Raw genomic sequence first — 5278 nt, forward strand, 5'->3', positions numbered from 1 at the left:
TTATTTAAATCGGTTTAATAGTTTTGGCGTGACAGCGAAACAGACAGAGTTACTTTCACATTTATAATATTAGTAAGGATAAAACTATAATAGTATTGTTGTATTAAAAAAAGGTGTCAATCATAATTCAGAGCAGCAGCAAGCAGCTACTTGTTAGCTGATGTTAATGAAAAAGTAGTACCCAGCGTTATAACTTTATACAAAGTGTAACTTGATAAAAATGTTATATAAATATAGATAGGAGCAAAGTAAAAGAATAAATTAAAAGAGGTAATTGTCAATTTAATTTATATTGTAAGTAAATGTTAATAAATGTGGTTAAATATCTTATTAGCTAAATAATTTTAATTACTAATAACCTTAATAAAATGGATAGGAGCGGCCAGTCTCGATACGGAGGATTCCACTAGGGCATCTGAAAGTGATAATAGCATTTTTAAAAGAAATCGAATGGAAATATAAAATATGATTTGAAATACAATGGTAGATTTAAATTTTATATATTATGGAAACGTAAATAAAAACTCTGCTGATGATTGTAATACTCGTAATACTTGAAAAGTAGTTATTATTTACTTTAATTTATTCATCTTGACTGCAGCGTGCCCGTGTTTATTTAATACACATTTATACATATGTAGGAACTATAAAGAAAGTGACTCTTTTAAATATTTTTTTTTGTATGAACAGATATTAATTACCTTTATGGAATTTGTAGGGTTCGTTATTGTTACATGTTTCATTTTATTCTTTCTTGTTTATTAAATGTATAGTAGTTTTTAAGGTTTTTGTTACTGGTACGATATAATTATTGTTGTTTAATTGTTTCAAGGAAATATGAGTTATGACCCCTGAGACGTGAGTACGTTCATTATAAAAGAACATAAAAATGAACTACTAAATTGTTATGTAACATCCCTTTGTTAATAAACATATATTATTGTTATGATAATTACCCGTTTTTCGGTGCTAGTTCATTTCCTCCCATTTTAATTTCGCCATTTCTTCTGCAATTGTTTAATGTCATCTGGGTTTTTGATGAGCAGCAGCTAGCCATAAATGTACCAGGTGTCTGTGATGCAGCAAAGTACCACCATGCTCGGTTGTGATCACATGTATTTGAGCCCCAGCATCCCGGTTGCTTGGTACCGCCATTAGGGAAGAAATCTAAGTCTCCCAATACTATTCCAAGCCCATTTGATAAAGGACAACCCCCGTCAGTATGGATTACTTCGACGTAAACGGCGTCTGTCCTGCTCAGCCTATTATTGGATTTGGAAGGATCTAAAGCTGCAATATTAAAAGAAAAAAATGCTTTAAATTTAAATCTCGCATTTTACCAGACAGAATTGAAAGAATTAAACCAGTTATCATCATCATCAAATACAGTCTGTAAAATCAGTAGCACCACTTTATAGCAGTCTGTATCTTTGTTTACACTATATCTCAGCTCAACAGCTGCTTTCATTCTTATTTTCTTGCATAAGGTTGAATAATATTTTTAAGGACAGTTTACAGTAGTTATTGTAACATAAAAAGCTAAGTAGGAGTAGAAATGGAATCCATTGGTTTATATAGGCATTAGAATACTTCTGTAAATTCCGTGGGGCTGTTGATGGTGAAAGTCAAGTCATATAAAATAGAATATCATCCTTTTATCATGTGACAAATTGTAGATATGTACCAAATGGTAAAAAATTACAGCAATATGAAATATATTGTTATAGATACTGAATCGGTATCCTATAAACTTTTTTGTAGTATAGATAACGGGACTAACTTTGTAGAAAATAATCTGTGGGTAGTATCATCGTTTCAGGCCAAACAGCCTACTTTGTAAATTGTACAGGTGAGATGTAGTAAATGCATGCTATGCGCCTTTTATGGGCATTACATGTTACTCCTCCAGAATGATAACGCATGAATAGTATCACGGGCGTCACGTGATTATATCCGTAACGCTGTTCATGTATATACATATATGTATATATTATTATAGTATCTGGTAGAAAATGCCACATGATGTTAAGTCTGCCAAATATACTTTACTATATTTTGTATATTGTGTGCATTGAAGTTAAATAAAATAAAAAATAAAAATATATTATGAGAATTTCTTTGTATGATTAAACTCAGTAATCTCAAAAATTGCTAGTTCAAATTGAAAGATCTTTTAGTTTTAGGTAGCCCATTTATTGCGGAGATCTATGATAAGCTATATAACTTTACGTCACCACATATACATATGTGACGCAGACTAAGTTACGTGGATTAGCCAATAAAATCATAATCCAAAAAATAAAATAATCGGGTTATACACAATGCTGTTCATAAACCAGAAATTTCCACTGTTTTTGAATAAGGTACTACAAGAAATTAAATTACCACTGATTAGTTATGAATAAAAATTTTGCTGTGATATTCAATTGAAATCTTATTGGTAGGGACATAAAAATATTTATAAAAGTTATCAGTTTTTATAAACTTTAATAAATAAATAGTGATCTAGATCTTTATGATATACGCAGGCCAGGCACCAGGGCGAAAGAGATGAAGTAGAAATCAGGTCAATCATCCATCACAATGAAGTTACCAGAAATTGACTTCCAAAAGGTAATCGCTGATTTCTTTTTAAAATTCATATTATCATTGTAGGTATTGATAAGTTAACAATGGCATTTAAATAAAATCGAATAGAAAAAGTCAAAATAAATACCTGTAATTCTTGGGACTAGGCCTTGGTACAATCTGCCTGTCAGTCCAACAATATGAGCGCCAAGATTAAAGCCAACCAAATGAAATAGCCTAGGATTCAAAAAAATTGTTCGATGAGGAAATAGTATATATTTATGGCGACTTCTGCAACATGGCTGTCTGCCCTGGAGTATGACAGCCTTGAATATACAGTCCAGTCTACTATTATCACGTTCACGTCTTCATTGATTAATATTGCTGTAAGGAATTAATAAGCTCAGTTGCAATATATTTACTCGACTATGGCGCAGCTTACGAAGGTTATGATTGTGACCGTATATATGTGTATGTTCATCTACTCTCTGATAATTTCCAAATCATATTTAATCAGTAAATTAACAAATTAGATATTGTTAGAAGCACTTTAATCGTCGGCTGGTTATAGGTAATATGGCATCACTATCATTTCAATATAGCGCGTCCTAAAGGAGAGAAAAAGATTAACACACAATCGTGATGTGTCATAATTTGGCATGCAAAAACTTTACAAAATATATATTAAAATATTTTATCATACAAAAAAAAATAAGTATTACATTCTTTTAGACAAAAAAAATAAGAGAATAAATGATAAAATTAGCTCATTATTGCGCGCGGAAAAATATTTCCAAATAAATGACATAATATAAATATGCTAACAAAAGGGGTTACTGCTTAAATTATCTTATGTATCTTACACACAATCTGGGAGATTGAAACTTTGGGTAAAGGAAAGATATAAAAATAGAAATAGATAATATATCAATATAAGATATATACAAATACACATATTTAAATATATAACTAAACATACTATTAGTAATTATTCACATAGTATAAACTATAAGTACTTACCTACTGATATTTAATATGTACAAAAAATAAAAAAAAAAGATTTTTTGTTGAAAAGAAAGTAAGATTTTACTGATTTTTAAAACAAATCTGATCTGTTTTTAACGTTACGTTAATTCTCGCAAAGAGTAACAGCATTTTACAGCACCTTAGTACCCCGTAATGGCAACACATACAGGGTATCATATAACACATACAGGCTTCATGTATCAATGTCGATAATGTTGCTCATACATGTCATTATCAACTTATTATCAACTGAAAGGTCAGTGTTTGTCATTTCAGTTATATTAATAAAATAATATATGCATTATGACTAGGGCCCTCACTGGACACTACAAATTGTATAAATACATGGCGAAATTAGGCCTTAGCTTAACATCAATTTGCAAATTTTCCCAAACAGAAGAGGAAACGCCACTACACATCTCATGTGGTTGTAGCCCATTTATGCATAAACGAAATATCACCTTTGGAAAGTATACACTCTATCCTGAGGAGATAAAAACTATCGCTCTTAAGAATATCCTTTAATTCTTGTCCATCACGGGTCTAGTTTTGAATAAGGGTGAGCACAATAGATCTATCTATACAAGTCGCAGTGTTACAGGTCTTAGCATCTGACAATAGCCCACACCCCCCAATAAAAAAATATACATTGATAATATATTTATTTATGAACTGACTACTGACTAACTATCCAGTTACCTACGGGTTTGGTAATGAAGAATTGAAATCATTGTGTATACGTTTATATACAATATCGTAAATTGAATTACGGTATATGGACGTCTCATTTCTGGCATTTTCTTACGAATGAAGAAATTTAGTGGTAAGTAACAAATTCTTATAAAAAAATCTTTAAACTGCTATTGATGATTTTTTTACAATTATATTACGATGAAAATATAATTTATTGTCAAATTCAATGTCAATACAATTATAATGTAAATCTTTTCGATTAAAAAATAATAAGAAATTAATCAATGTGTAAAAACTTAAAAATTGGATGAAAATATCGTAAATGGAATTAAAAAAATATATAATGGTATATCTTATTTCTAGCATCTTCTCCTTTTTAAATTTTGTGGTTGAAAACATAAATTATCATTTAAATATTTTCTATTGATGATTTTTTTACCATTTTTTAAATATGGATTTAATGTTGAATTTAACGTCTGTTGCTCCATGACCATTTTTTGTAAAAAATAATAATCGACTGTTTTAGTGTGGAGTCGAAAATTGTAATTCAAAATTAATATATAAACCATAAACAATCGAATGAATCTTCGGGCCTTTTAAAGTGGGTTGAAAAATATATAATTAGTGTATATAATTTTGACCGTTTTTTACGTGTGGATTTAATGTTGAATTAGCGGCTGTTGCATGAGTACTCCATGACCATGTACATGGATTGTTTTATATTGTAATTAATTCAGGATTAGACCTAAACAATTTAAATCTATTGGAATGTTAATATCACCGCTGAAAACGAAAAATATATAATTAGTGTATATAATATTTCCGACCGTTAACGGATCTAAACCTATATTGCGACGCATGTTTAATGGATTTATCTAAACGAGGCATCATCTATATATATAAATGAAATTGGAGTATCTGTTTTAATATTGAAATAACCGTTTTTGACTCCATGCATATGAATATAAATATGGTAGGTACATACACCAAA

At 29.8% G+C, this 5278-nt stretch overlaps 1 pseudogene; it reads right to left on the minus strand.

The window, feature by feature from the left end:
• Positions 1–360: 360 nt before the first annotated feature.
• Positions 361–4781, minus strand: LOC131842021 (pancreatic triacylglycerol lipase-like; annotated as a pseudogene).
• Positions 4782–5278: the final 497 nt, after the last annotated feature.

The sequence above is a fragment of the Achroia grisella genome, unplaced genomic scaffold, assembly GCF_030625045.1.
Source record: "Achroia grisella isolate CSIRO2021 unplaced genomic scaffold, CSIRO_AGI_Agris_v1 utg204, whole genome shotgun sequence".
Taxonomy (NCBI): Eukaryota; Metazoa; Arthropoda; class Insecta; order Lepidoptera; family Pyralidae; genus Achroia; species Achroia grisella.